Here is a 14961-nt window from a genome sequence, read left to right as displayed (position 1 = left end):
AAGGTTTTCTCTGCCTGGCATGAAACATTTGAAAATCCTTTTTAAGCTCATTTTTAAATACAAGCCTTGATTGAAATATATAGAAGCTTTGATAAAAATGCAGGCTTATGGTTAGGTGCCTCATTCCCCCCTTTCAAGCTCAAGGACCTTCATCCCAAGTGTCCTTGATAGCTTGACCTTCATCATATTCCTGAGGTAAAGCTCTGTATAGGGCCATGATATGAGGTAGAGTTTCATTTGAAACCATCTTGCTAATTGTACTTCTAAAACATGAAATGATACATGGCATCATACATAAAACCAATACTACTACTGTCAAGAAAAACAAGCAAGACAATAGTATCCCTTTGAGTCCTGTGACATTAGGTAACCAATTGGTGAGCCATCCCATATCCCATCCTTCCCATGTTTGTACTGGGACATGTGCTATATTCTCCATCTTTGTGGCCAACACACGGATTGCCTCACCATTATCAGAAATGTTAAAGCAACAGGCATTCCCTGTCAAGTTCAAGACTCCACATAGGCCTCCTTGCCTGGCAAGTACATAATCCATTCCCATTTTCAGCTGCAAAATGGCGGCTCTACTTTCATCCAACTGTTGTGCAATAAGTCTCAAACTCTGGGCCGTTGCATTGGTTACAAGTTCCACTACTGCTTGCAATCGAATTATTCTGTTTAGATTATAAATAGGATCCCATGCCCCTTGTATGAGCTCACCAGGATTCCAGGAGGCAGGATCATAATAGGCTATAATGCGCTCTGGTGGCCAATCATCAGTACCGCTCCAACTTTGGGTACTTCCTCCTGCTATATGAGAAATATCAGCATTCCTTCGTGTTCGCCTGGCCGAACTAGTGGGCATAATCCACATTGGTGGTAATACCCAACCCAAGAAACAAGTCCCACTCCATTTTGAAGGGAGTTTCTTGTATGCCCATTCTCCACATATCCACCACAACCATCGGGTCTGAGGTTTTTGGTACGGGGAATACAGAAGGCGAAATACCAAAAGGGGTAGAGAGTTCACAGTGCAGTATGTTAGATTGCCTTTTTCTGTCACAGTTATGTTCCACACCACTTTCCATGCGTGAATAAAAGGAGGTGCACAGGGCAAGGTATTCCGAGTTCGATAGGTAGTACCGTGTGCCCAGGTATGACTATTCTTCTTATAATCCCAAGTATAGTGACAAGGAGAAGAGCCTATCATGGGAGAATCAGCTGCATCTGATGATTTATGTACACAGAATTCCCCTTGTACAGGTATAACTCGTAATGGTTTAGTTGAGTTCCATCCGGGGAAATTCTGTATTTCAGTTTGGTGTGGCATTTCGCTTACCATACCAATAGCATCTAATGGTATCGGTAATAAGGGCATACCTCCCTCTGAATCATCTGGCCCAAGAGAGCAAACAAGGCAATTGGTCCTATTTGCAACATTAGCTACCATTTCAGCTAAACCTACCCACATATTGTGGTCATGGCTGAATCCATATTTAGCCAATTTGGTCAGATTCAAGGACCCTTCCCCTTCCCAAGGGATCAGGATTAATAATAAAATCATGTTGATGTCTAGTATATGCATTCCTTCCACAAAAGATTACCTTATTGTGATAGCAAATAATTATTAGCCCCAATATAATTCCCCCAGTGACAGAAATGGGGAACCACCAAGACCAAAACATATATCCCGAGGATCCCCAATGAGTAATATCTCTGATAATTGTTCCACAAGGGGGGCAGTCAATCAATTGTATTAGAGAATCTTTCCGTTCACAGTCGCTGGTTCAGACGCTCCTCAAGCTTCAGGCGTGCGCAGGTCAGCCAGCTTCCAGGTTGTGGCTGCAGCAGGCCGGTCGTCAAATGTTGCCCGTGACCTAGCCCGTTCCCGGTAGGGCTAGATACAGGGGTTTTTGGAGAGAGTTAGTTTTAAAGGATTAGAGGGGTCACCTTTGCACGTCCAACTGCCTTCGGACTTCTTCAAACGAGAGTGATGAATCCAGGGGGTCACCTCAGCTACCTTCACCGCTGTTGGAGTAGAGAGCAAGACGGTGTAAGGTCCACGCCACTTAGGTGCAAGTGGATCACGTTTCCACTCTTTCACCCATACGCTATCGCCAGCCTGGAACTGATGAATCGGCTCGGCAATGCTGCACGGCGTGCGCTCGAGGGCCCACCTGTTAAGAGAAACAAAAACACGGGAGAGAGATTGCACTTGTCCCTGTGTCACATGATCTCCTATTTGTTTAAGGTCAGCTGGAATATCCTGAACAAAGGAGGGCGGTCTCCCATACAGGAGCTCAAAAGGTGACAACTTAAGTCTTTTTGTGGGTGCACACCGAACACGAAACAGTGTTATGGGTAACACATCTACCCATCCCAATCCCGTTTCCTGGGTTAATTTTGCCAATTGGGTTTTCAGAGTCCGATTCATTCTTTCAGTTTTCCCTGAACTCTGAGGCCTATATGCTGTATGCAGTCTCCATTTTACTTGTAGGACTCGACATACATCTTGTACTACTTGATCAATGAACGCTGGCCCATTATCACTTCCAATGCATCTAGGTAATCCAAACCTTGGGATCAATTCAGTGAGGAGTCTTTTAGTTACCTCTCGTGCCTTTTCAGTTCGGGTGGGAAAAGCTTCAACCCATCCGGTAAGAGTATCTACAAACACAAGGAGATACTTGAATCCCTTAGAAGGGACCAGCTCTGTGAAGTCCACAATTAGGCTTTCCATGGGGACGTATCCCACATGCTGAATTCCAGGAGGTTGTACCGGTCCCTGCCTGGGATTGTTTTTAGCACAAAGAACACATTTCTGTGAAATGCAAGTTGCTAATTGTGATAGATTAATAATATACAACTTCCGACTGAGACTCTCTCTAGTTGCAGTACCGCCAAGGTGAGTAGATTCATGATAATTTCTTACAATTGTGCCTGCTAGATGATGAGGTACATAAATCCTATTGTCCGGCAGGATCATCCAACCGTCCTTCACAACTGCTCCTTCCTGATCAGCCCACTTCCTCTCTTCTGGGGTATAGTGAGGTTTAACATCTTCTGGAACTACCTCTGGTATGAGGGCTGCTATAAATCCTCCCACAGGCTTTTGGGCTGCCTCTCGGGCTGCTTTGTCAGCAGCATGATTTCCTCTGGTTATTGGATCCCTTCCTCGTCCATGACCTTTGCAGTGCATTACAGCAATCTGTTCTGGAGCCCATACTGCTTCTAACAGGATTTCTACTTCAGGTCCATATTTCAAAGCCTTCCCGTGGGCTCCGATTAGACCTCTTTCTTTCCATAGAGCTCCATGTGCATGCAGGGTTAAGAAGGCATATTTTGAATCAGTATAGATGTTTGCCTTACATCCGGCTGCCAATTGCAGAGCTCTAGTTAAACCTATAAGTTCAGCCTTTTGTGCTGAGGTGCCAGCAGGCAAAGCTTCAGCTTCCACAACTTCCTCATTGGTGACCACAGCATATCCTGCTCGTCTGGCACCTTCATGCAGGTAACTGCTACCATCCGTATAATATACAACATCTGGATTTTTCAATGGCTCATCTTTCAGATCAGGTCTACTGGAATAAACTTCATCCATTACTTGGAGACAATCATGTGATTCCTCATCATCTACCTCTGGTAGGGGCAGCAAAGTCGCTGGATTGAGCATATTCACTACTCGTAGATGAATCCTGGGATTTTCACACAATAGGCCTTGGTATCTAGCCATCCTTGGGTTCGTTAGCCAATAACTACCCTTATATTCCATGAGTGTCAGAACAGCATGAGGTACATTCACATACATCGTCTGGCCAAAGGTAAATTTATCAGCTTCTTTGACAAGGCTCGCAGTGGCCGCTACTGCCCTTAGGCATGGAGGCCATCCTTTTGCTACTGAGTCCAATTGTTTAGACAAATAAGCTACTGGACGGTTCCAACTTCCTAATCTCTGGGTCAGGACTGCCGCTGCAATCCCATTCTGTTCATGTACATACAGCTGAAAGGGTTTTTCCGAATTAGGCAATCCAAGGGCTGGTGCCTCCATAAGTCGTTGTTTGATAACTAAAAAGGCTTGTTTCTGCTCAGGTCCCCATACGAATGGGTCCTTTTCTGCACCTCGAGTGCTTTCATGTAAGGGCTTGGCCAGACTACTGAAATCAGGTATCCATAGTCTACAAAACCCTGCTGTTCCCAGGAATCCCCTAAGTTGTTTTCTTGTGGTAGGTTCCTTGATAAGGCAAATAGCTTCTTTCCTCTCTGGTCTCAATGCTCGTTGTTGGTGTGAGATGTCAAAGCCCAAATATTTGACCTTTTCTAAACATAACTGTGCCTTTTTCTGGGAAACTCGGTAGCCAGCTTCCCAGAGCAAGTGGAGCAGTTCCTCTGTCCCTTCTTTACAGGTATCAAAATCCTTTGCAGCTAGTATAAGATCATCCACATATTGCAGAACCACCTTTTCTCCCGGTATTGAGGGGTAACTTGTTAGATCCCTCGCCAAGGCAGTGCCAAATAAAGTTGGGGAATTTTTGAATCCTTGGGGCAATCTTGTCCAGGTTAGCTGGCCTTTTGTTCCTGTCAAAGGGTCTTCCCACTGGAAGGCAAATATAGGTTGGCTCTGTGGTGCCAGCCGGCAACAGAAGAATGCATCTTTCAAGTCCAATACAGTAAAAAATGTTGCTTCTGGTGGGATCAAACTCAGCAAGGTATATGGGTTTGGTACATTTGGGTGCAAGGTCTCGATAGCCTGGTTTACGAGCCTCAAGTCCTGCACTGGCCTGTATTCATCTGTCCCAGGTTTTCGAACAGGCAAAAGGGGTGTGTTCCATTCTGATTGGCAAGGCTTAAGCAGACCATATTTTAATAGGCGGTCCAAATGTTTCTGGATGCCCTCCGCTGCTCGCCGGGGTAAGGGATATTGCTTTACAGATACAGGGGTAGCCATAGGTTTTAGGGTTACTACAATTGGAGCTATATTCTTAGCCATTCCTGGTGGGCTATTTTCGGCCCATACTCCTGGTGGCACCTGTAGAGTTCGGAGGAGCTTGTTTAATTCTGTATCCAATGTGGGTTGGACTTGCAAGGCTGACATTAGGCGCCATGATTGTTCCTTAGGTACTGAGAGGGTAATTATTCCTGCTGCTTTTGATGGCAGTTTCATTTCTGGACCTCGAGGAGTGAAAGTGATTTGGGCCTGCAATTTGGACAGCATATCTCTGCCTAAGAGAGGTATTGGACACTCAGGTATATACAAAAACTGATGGGTTAAACGATGTCCCCCAATCTGGCATTCCAAAGGTTGGAGGAAAGACCTCTTAGCTGACTGTCCAGTGGCACTTTTAATGATTACACTTTTGGATGCCTTTTTCTGCAATAGTTCTGGGAGTACTGAGTATTCAGCCCCAGTATCAATCATAAAATCTATTAAATGGCTTCCTAATTGAATCGTGACCGTGGGCTCCTGGAAGCCTAACTTTATGGAGTCCGGTCGTTCCTAGTCTTGAGTAAAATCCTCTTCTGCCAGTCCAATGAAATTGTCTCTACTCCGTCCCTGTCCTGGTCTCTGATATCTTCCATCTCGGATCATTCCCCGTCCCCGTCCCTGGTTTCTTGGGCCGGAGCCTGGGCCTGGGCCTGGGCCTGGGCCTGGGCGTACTTCTTCCAACCTCAGGGGTTCAGGACACTCCCGCTTCCAATGACCCTCCTTCTTGCAATTTGCACATTGATTCCTTCCCAGTGGTGGATTCCTTCCTCGCCCTCGCCCTCCATTTAAGGGGCGGTGGTCTTGCTTCACTGCTGTGGCTAGCATTACCATCTTTTCCTTCTGCCACTTCTTCTTCTCTTGCTTCTCAGCCTCATCCCTATTCCGATAAACTCGGCGTGCAATGGCCATAATTTGGCTCATCAGCATCCCTTCCCATCCTTCTGATTTCTGAATTTTCTTACGAATGTCAGAAGCGCACTGGGCCACAAATGTAGCAGTAATCATTCTGCTGTTTTCAGGGGCTTCAGGGTCAAAAGGAGTCCATATACGATAGGCTTCTTGCAGCCTCTCTAAAAAGTCTCCCGGACTCTCATTTGGTTTTTGTTCTACTTCTGAGACTTTAGACATATTAGTGGGCTTCTGGCATGCCCTGCGGATACCTTGCACAAGTGTCTGGCGGTAGGTGGTGAGTCTGGCCAGGTGAATTGCATTGTTTGGATCCCAATTAGGATCTTCCAAGGGAAAGTTATCTTGGAGATGACGGTCAATATTATAAATATTTCCCACTCTGGCCTGCTCACGCAAATATATCTGTGCCTTTTCAATTATGTCTCTCCTTTCCTCAGTGGTGAACAGAGTATTTAGGAGCTGGCGACAATCTGTCCAAGTAGGGCTATGAGTATTTACTATTGAAGTCACCAAGTCCATCATAGCCTGAGGTTTTTCTGCAAAAGATGGGGTGTGTGTTTTCCAATTCATCAGATCTGTAGTTGTGAATGGAATATATTGCAGGGTCGAAGTTCGAGGTGGCCGTGGTCCGGGTTGCCCATTAACCAGCGCAGGCTCCTCAAGTGCATCAAATACTCTTCTAAGAGGGGCTACTACGTGACCTTTCTCTTCACTTTGCTCTAGGGGCCTCAAATCATAGGGGATGGTATCTGTCGCAAGGCGTTCTTTTAGCAGCTTTATACGCCTGGCTGTATTGCTTGCTGACCGAGCAAGGTCTCCCTGTAACTTCTGTAATATTTCTCTGGGACTTGGATGTACAGGGGTTTGGGGTGGGCAATCAGTTGTTCCACTAAAGGAGACTGTAGATGGAGGTCTATTAGGAGTCACAGGTGGAATAACCACTTCTGCTTGGGCTTTATTATAGGACTCCAATGCCTCCTGAAGATATTTATCATAATCTATCAAGGAATCAAACTCTGTGACTCCACTCCCATTATTCATTCCAGTTTCTTGCCTTGGGGTTACAACTGGTGGAGTGTTTGGATTAAGCTCCCTTCGATGTGGAGCATAGGGTGGAGGTGGAAGCACCTCTTCCTCTGGCCCCTCAAAAATGGGTTTGAGTTTATTTGGCAAGATTCCTTTCCTAGCTTCGGCTTTTACAGCCAATAATTTGCATCGTTTGACTTTGCATTCCCTTATCCATGGAGGATTTTTATTTAATGTGCTCAGCCAGGAATCTATATATGGAAATTGTTCTGGGCACCCTCCAGTTTCTTTGGCGATATCAGTCCAAAGTTTGCTTACTAAATTTATATCAAAAGTTCCCTGAGATGGCCATCCAGTAATTTGTTTTGGCCATTCTAGTTCACATAACGTTCTCAAGTGCTCTGGCGTCATTTTGACTCCATATGCCCCTGAGAAGGCTTTCTTAAAATTATTTAACATACACTCAAGAGGTGTATTTTCCCCCTTTGAACCCCCAACTCCCATTGTATGGCCCTGTGAAGTATCCACTCAGTCACTCACAGACGCGCTTTGTGGGTTTCCTTGCCTAGATGGAGTCGCCTCACTAGGAACCGAAGTACTGCCCACTCCACACTCAGGACAGCTACAGATTGCTCTGTACTTTCTCACACATACAATGCGCTGGATACTTCACCACACTCTACCTCCCAATTTTTCCCTTTTCCTCCACCAGACCACCATCTGATGTACCCAACCACCTAGCGTACTCAGTTTCCCCTTACTGAGACGCAGAAGTTTGATCAAGACTTCTCTTCCTCCTAATTAATTGGAGGGCCAAAAATCCCTTTGTGCACTTACCCTTGGTTGGTTCCCTGTTTCCCCCGGTCCGTCGCCGCCAGTGAGCAGGGTATCAGACAGACGAGTCTTCTGCGTTCCCCCTGGAAAAATTTACCAGTGCGCGCTTTGGGTAAGCAGTTGTCCTCTCTCTTGTACCCTGCCCAGTAGGGCGAAGGGGCTGCGTTCCAGCAGACCACTTATCCGAGTCACAGGCACCATAAAATGTAGCACCCTGCTTGTGGTTAACGCTTAGCTGGAATGAAATATTCAACGCAGCAATAGAGAAATTAAAATAGTAATTTATTTGTCAGACAAATAAATAAGAGGCACAGTGGTACATGGTTACCAAGCTCTGGCCTGGCCTCCTGCCATTCTGGCCAGCACTTATATTCCCTTAATCCAGCCCCCTTTGCTCCTCCTGTGGCTGCCTCTGTCCAATCAGCCTGGTTGAAATTCCTATTGGCTGTTTGCTAGAACCAATCACAAAAGATACACCCACAAAAGATACACCCATTTCCTTGCCCTTATAAGGGAGACAAAGAGCTATATATATGACATATAAGTAATAATATATCTTACATGGAATCTTAATTACCAGCTCACCTCTTGCCCTCCTTGCCCTATTGCCTTCTAAAACAAATGTTTAATCTTACATTTTTATGTTCAACAGATGTCAAGGATCTTGAGTTTCACATCAACATTGAAAGATTTCCTTCATTTAATGTTTCTAAACAAATGCCTGACAACTATATATCAAGACTGCTTGGATGGCGTCTTCTGTCTGGCGGGGGGGGGGGGGGCTGGTGGCTGACTTAATTTCAGGATAAATACAACTCTTACAACCATATGAAATAAGAATCTAGCATTCCTTAAATCCTTTGCATAATTACATTTAAGCCAATATATTTAAGCTAATATATTTCATACATTTATCATAGGTAGCCTCTTAAAAGAATAAAGCTTTTCAAAGTAAAAAGGAAGAAACTCAGTAAAACACAGCTTTTAAAAGAAGCCTCTTCAGTGTACACCTCCCCCTTTCCAGCCTCAAAATAAAATAGGAAGAAGCTGCTTCTTCTGCCAAGCCAGTTGCCTTTCCAACATTTAACACATTTTAACCTTTTTAACTCTCTCAGTTTAAGAAAGAATGGCTTTAGAAAAAGACTTCCCCAAAAATGCTCTCTTTCTTCTAGCTAAATGTTTTTCCCCATTTGCTCCTGGCCTTTGAACCTTAGAAAGAAGATCTGGCTCATTTTACTGAGAGGCACATTAGTATTATCTTACCCCATTCCTAATGGTGTTTTTTCAGCCTTGGGGCAGCATATGTAATTCCCCCTTTTTATGACTTTGAGAATTGTTTTTCTACTATAAATCAATGGGGCCCTCTTGTCTTAGGAGAATGGCCAAGGTTTTCTCTGCCTGGCATGAAACATTTGAAAATCCTTTTTAAGCTCATTTTTAAATACAAGCCTTGATTGAAATATATAGAAGCTTTGATAAAAATGCAGGCTTATGGTTAGGTGCCTCAATACATGCCAACTCTCCCTGTGGTGGTGGGGGGCCTCCCAGGGCCTTGCAGCCTCCTGACACATGTGAAATCATGTGCACGCGATGATCTGCCCCCCATGTCTCAGCACCTCTGCTTCAACTAAACTATGGGTAGGCAAACTAAGGCCTGGGGGCCGGATCTGGCCCAATTGCCTTCTCAATCCAGCCTGCGGACGGTCTGGGAATCAGTGTGTTTTTACATGAGTAGAATGTGTGCTTTTATTTAAAATGCATCTCTGGGTTATTTGTGGGGCATAGGAATCTGTTCATTCCCCCCACCCCACCCCAAAAAATATAGTCTGGCCCCCCACAAGGTCTGAGGGACAGTGGGCCAGCTCCCTGCTGGAAAAGTTTGCTGACCCCTGATACTAAACCATTAAAGATTTCTGGGGAATATATTGTTCTATGCAGTTCTGTGGGCATATTTAAAAGTTAAGGAAGTACTAGATTTAATAAAAACATTAAATAAACTTCCATATGATATACTGAATATATTTTCAACTAATTTAAGAGTATGTAGTTTAAGTGATTTCCTAGTCAAGTTGCATCTGCTTCCCCACTCAGAGGTCTGAGTGGAATTTTATGCATGCATAAGCCCCACTGAGTTCAACTAAACTTACTTCTACTTTCTTGGGAGTAAGCCCCATTGAACTGAGTGGGGCTTGTTTGTGAGTAGACACACATTTGATTGCACTGCTTATGGACAAACACACTCCCCATCAATCTCACAGTACCCAACCTTCCAATTCAGCATGAGGCAGTCAGATAAATTTCCCCTCCATTTCCCCCATCTCCTCAGTCTCTCCCTTTTTATCAAAGGGTGGGAAGGAGGGATAGCAAGTAAGGAGACGGACTCCTTTTAAAAAAATATTTTAAAAAACCTTCCTTTTTAATATGGAGGGATGCTGTTTAGGGGAAACCAACAATGTAAACACCACCAGAAAATAAAAATGAAAAGAAAGGGGGGGGGGGGGACATGAGGGAAGAAAAATGAAGAAGGCAAAGCAAATAGAAGGCAAAGGCAGCAAAAGTATCTGTTTAGGAAATCGGCTGCCACAGGCTCTGCTTTCCAGATCTGTTTTGCCTTTCTGCATCTCTTTCTTTGTTTATGTTCTTTGTTTACATTGCTTCTGGATCTTTAATTGTCTGGGGGGGGGTGCTCCGGGATTGGTAGCAAGTTTTGCATAATTAGCTGAGCTATGCTTAAAGGGGTGGTTTGTGTGCTTGCGAGGGGTTAGAGGGGTTATTGGGAAATTGGCCGCAGCCGAGGGCTTATTGCTTATTTCTCAGCTAGGGAAAGATGGTGGCTGCCTTCTTGCCAAGAAAAGTATCAAGAAAAGTTACTGGTTCAGTGAGAGCAAGAAGTTAAGCCAGGGGTCAGCAAACTTTTTCAGCAGGGGGCCGGTCCACTGACCCTCAGACCTTGTGGGGGGCCGGACTAGATTTTGAAGGGGGGGGGAAATGGATAAATTCCTATGCCCCACAAATAACCCAAATAGCCCACAAATGCAGACAATTCTAACAAGAAATAACAGTAGGAGGCATCTAAAGAAACCGATGTGGCTGCATAAATCTCTTACAGATGAGCTGAGATTTAAGAAGGGCATGTATAAGAAATGGGCCCAAATTAACAAAATGAATCTCAATAGGTACAAATGTAAGGTTCTGCACTTAGGCAGAAAGAACTAGATGCACAAATTTAAGATGTGGGATACCTGGATTGCCAGTAGTACATGTGAAAAGGATGTAGGGGTATTAGTAGACCTCAAGCTTAACATGAGTCAACAGCCTGATTCAGAAGTAAAAACTGTGAATGATATTCCAGGCTGCATCAAAGTCTAGTGTCCAGATTGATAGAAATCATAGTACCACTCTATTATTATTTGGTTGGACCACACCTGGAGTACCGTGTCCAGTTCTGGGCACCACAATTTAAGAAAGATACTGACAAGTTGGAACGTGTGCAGAGGAGGGTGACCAAGATGATCAAGGGTGTGGAAACCAAGCCTTTTGAGGAATGGTTGAGGGAGTTGAGTATGTTAGGCTGGATAAGAGGAGACTGAGAGGATATGACAGCCATCTTCAAATATATAAACGGCTGTCAAATGGAAGATGGAGCAAGTATGTTTTCTCCTGTCCTGTAGGGTAGGACCCAAACCAATGGCTTCAAGTTACAAGAAAGGAGATTTTGGCTAAACATCAGGAAGAACGTTTCAATGGTAAGAGCAGTTCGACCGTGGAACGGACTCCCTGGGGAGATGGCGGACTCTCCTTCCTTGGGGTTTTTATAAGCAGAGGTGGGATGGCCATCTGTCATGGATACTTTAGCTGAGATTCCTGCATTGCAGGGGGTTGGATTAGATGACCCCTGGGGTCCCTTCCAACTCTACAATTCAATGATTCTATGATACTATAAAGCTCTAGTTCAACTTTGATTGGGGGTGCATTTATTTCTTATTAGTTACTTCACTGTAAACATTGTTTACTGCCCTTCAACCAATGATTGCCGTTAAAAATAAAATAATACAACAAAATCTAAACACATTCAGACAAAAGAATCAAGAGCCCATGTGATTAAAAGCAGCACATGTTTATGCATGTCTACTCAAGTAGTTCTAGAAGACTTGCAGCATAAGAAAACAACGACAGGTTGAAATCTCAAGTCGGATTCTTAGTAGGATTTTTATCTCTTGCTTTCCTAGTTAGTAGGGTTTTCCTAATTCCCTTAAGAGCAAAAGCGGGAAGAAGGCATGTCTGATCCAAAACCCTTGTACATTCAGCCCTCCCTTTAAAGGGTCCGTGGATTTCTAGGACAATTTTCAAATGTGATTATGGGCCAGAAATTCCCACTTTGGGGAAGGGATGTCTTAGAGTGGAGACTGAAACCCTTGACTGTCACTGCCAGTCAGTGTAGGCAGTACTGAGTTTGATAGATCCGTGGTCTGACTTGGGTGGTATAAGGCAGCTTCCTGTGTTCTTCTTGGGCCTGAACTAATTTCAACATAGAAATGGCTTATTTTCCCTCTCAGTTCACATTAAAGCAGTGTAATAAGTAGGTGCTATATTCTAACAGATATACGGGATGCAGGTGGTGCTGTGGTCTAAACCACTAAGCCTCTTGGGCTTGCTTATTGGAAGGTCAACAGTTCGAATCCCCACGACGGGATGAGCTCCCGTTGCTCTGTCCCAGCCCCTGCCAACTGAGCAGTTCGAAAGCATACCAGCACGAGTAGATAAATAGGTACCTCTGAGGCGGCAAGGTAAGCAGCATTTCCATGCGCTCTGGCACTCATCACAGTGTTCTGTGCACCAGAAAGTGGTTTAGTCATGCTGGCCACATGACCCAGAAAAGCTGTCTGCTTTCAAGCTCCCTCAGCTTGAAGATGCCGCACTCCTTAGTCAAATTTGACTGGACGTAACTGTCCAGCGGTCCTTTACCATAACAGAGATCAATAAAAATCCAGTCATGCAAACTTAATTCTTTCTTTTAAATAATACAAGTTTACTAAATTTGAGTTTTTGTGGCAAACTCTCTGGGGCATGGAGCAGTAAAGCACGGACCTGTGCCTTGAAAAAGTGGGGCCAAAAGTGGCTAAGCCCTAAATCAAACAGAAATAAACTAATCCAAATTCCCCTAAGCTAGGGTTGCCATATTTTGAAGAGCAAAAAAGAGAATGCGGAGCCCCCTTGCCACACCATACCCCCAACGTTTCTCTTATGAAAGTAGGGACATCCTATAATAATAATAATACCCCACCCATCTGCCCCACTCCAAGATATATAAAAGCATAATAAAACATTAAACATTTTAAAACGTCCTTAGACGGGGGGGGGGGAGAAGGGGAGACAGAGAGAGACCCCCCTCCTAAGGGAGTCTTTCCCACCTGCTCACGGGCAGCTTACTGGGCACTGGCATGGCCAGCAGCTCAGAGAGGTCCAGGTGGCAGCCGTTTGATCTGCCATTGGACGGTGAGCCCAACCGTGCAAAATAGAAATAGAAAAATGTTAAGAGTGATCCTCGCACGCACACTTCCTGGCTCTGTTTGCAAAAACCCGGACATTTTGGCAAATTCATGAAATCTGCCCAGACTGAAATTTCACCCCTGAAAAAGAGGACCTGTCAGGGAAAAACCGGACATATGGCAACCCTACCTAAGCTATACTTGGTGGATGGTTCAAGAAGTAGGCCTTTCACCGGAAAGTTGCAGTTAGTTCCTTTCTTTATTTAGGGATGTCTTAGAGTGGAGACTGAAAAGGTCTAGCCAAACATCTTAGAATCATAGAATCATAGAATCATAGAGTTGGAAGAGACCACAAGGGCCATCGAGTCCAACCCCCTGCCAAGCAGGAAACGCCATCAGAGTACTCCTGACATATGGTCGTCAAGCCTCCGCTTAAAGACCTCCAAAGAAGGAGACTCCACCACACTCCTTGGCAGCAAATTCCACTGTCGAACAGCTCTTACTGTCAGGAAGTTCCTCCTAATGTTTAGGTGGAATCTTTTTTCTTGTAGTTTGGAACCATTGCTCCGTGTCCGCTTCCCTGGAGCAGCAGAAAACAACCTTTCTCCCTCCTCTATGTGACATCCTTTTATATATTTGAACATGGCTATCATATCACCCCTTAACCTCCTCTTCTCCAGGCTAAACATGCCCAGCTCCCTTAGCCGTTCCTCATAAGGCATCGTTGCAGGCCTTGGACCATTTTGGTTGCCCTCCTCTGGACCCGTTCCAGTTTGTCAGTGTCCTTCTTGAACTGTGGTGCCCAGAACTGGACACAGTACTCCAGGTGAGGTCTGACCAGAGCAGAATACAGTGGCACTATTACTTCCCTTGATCTAGATGCTATACTCCTATTGATGCAGCCCAGAATTGCATTGGCTTTTCTAGCTGCCGCGTCACACTGTTGGCTCATGTCAAGTTTGTGGTCAACCAAGACTCCTAGATCCTTTTCACATGTACTGCTCTCAAGCCAGGTGTCACCCATCTTGTATTTGTGCCTCTCATTTTTTTTGCCCAAGTGCAATACTTTACATTTCTCCCTGTTAAAATTCATCTTGTTTGTTTTGGCCCCGTTCTCTAATCTGTCAAGGTCGTTTTGAAGTGTGATCCTGTCCTCTGGGGGATCCTTTGTAGACCATCTTCATGGTCTACAAAGGTGTAAAGTGCAGAACAGAATTTCTAGGGTTGCCATATTTTGAAAAGCAAAAAAGGAGACATTTGATGACTTCTGCTTTTAACTATGGATTGCTATGATGTCTCTACTCATGAAAAAGAGGATGTGTCCTGGAAAAAGAGGACAAATGGCAAGCCTAGGACACCTCGCAGCCTATATATCATTTCTGCTGATTCCACTTTCTGTGTCTGAAAAATACCTTTATACCTGGAGTTTCCGAAAGTCCGCCCTTTCTTAAGTGTCCTCTGTCAGATAACCCTTGGAAAAAGCAATGCTCAAGACATTTGCATTTGAAAAGGCATTCTGGCTCTGCTCTGGCTATGGATAGGAAAATAGCATCTTGTTAAACATTTGAGCTGTGAACACACTCCATTTACTCTGCATGCTGTGTGCCCCCACTGCTGGTTTGGGAAGTGGTATACACACATTAGCCACAACCCATATCTATGGTGTTGCATCTTACAACATACTGCATTTTAATGTGTTTCCCCCAAAACCAACTTTAA

The 14961-nt window shown here is 44.6% G+C and overlaps 1 protein-coding gene across 1 annotated transcript in view; it reads left to right on the top strand.

Annotated features, from left to right (window-relative positions):
* Positions 1 to 14961, top strand: part of DDR2 (discoidin domain receptor tyrosine kinase 2) — a 65183-nt gene that overhangs the window by 13368 nt on the left and 36854 nt on the right. The window lies entirely within an intron of this gene.

Source organism: Podarcis erhardii (assembly GCF_964252035.2).
Source record: "Podarcis erhardii genome assembly, chromosome: 6".
Lineage (NCBI taxonomy): Eukaryota > Metazoa > Chordata > Lepidosauria > Squamata > Lacertidae > Podarcis > Podarcis erhardii.
This window is presented reverse-complemented; position numbering and strand designations above follow the sequence as displayed.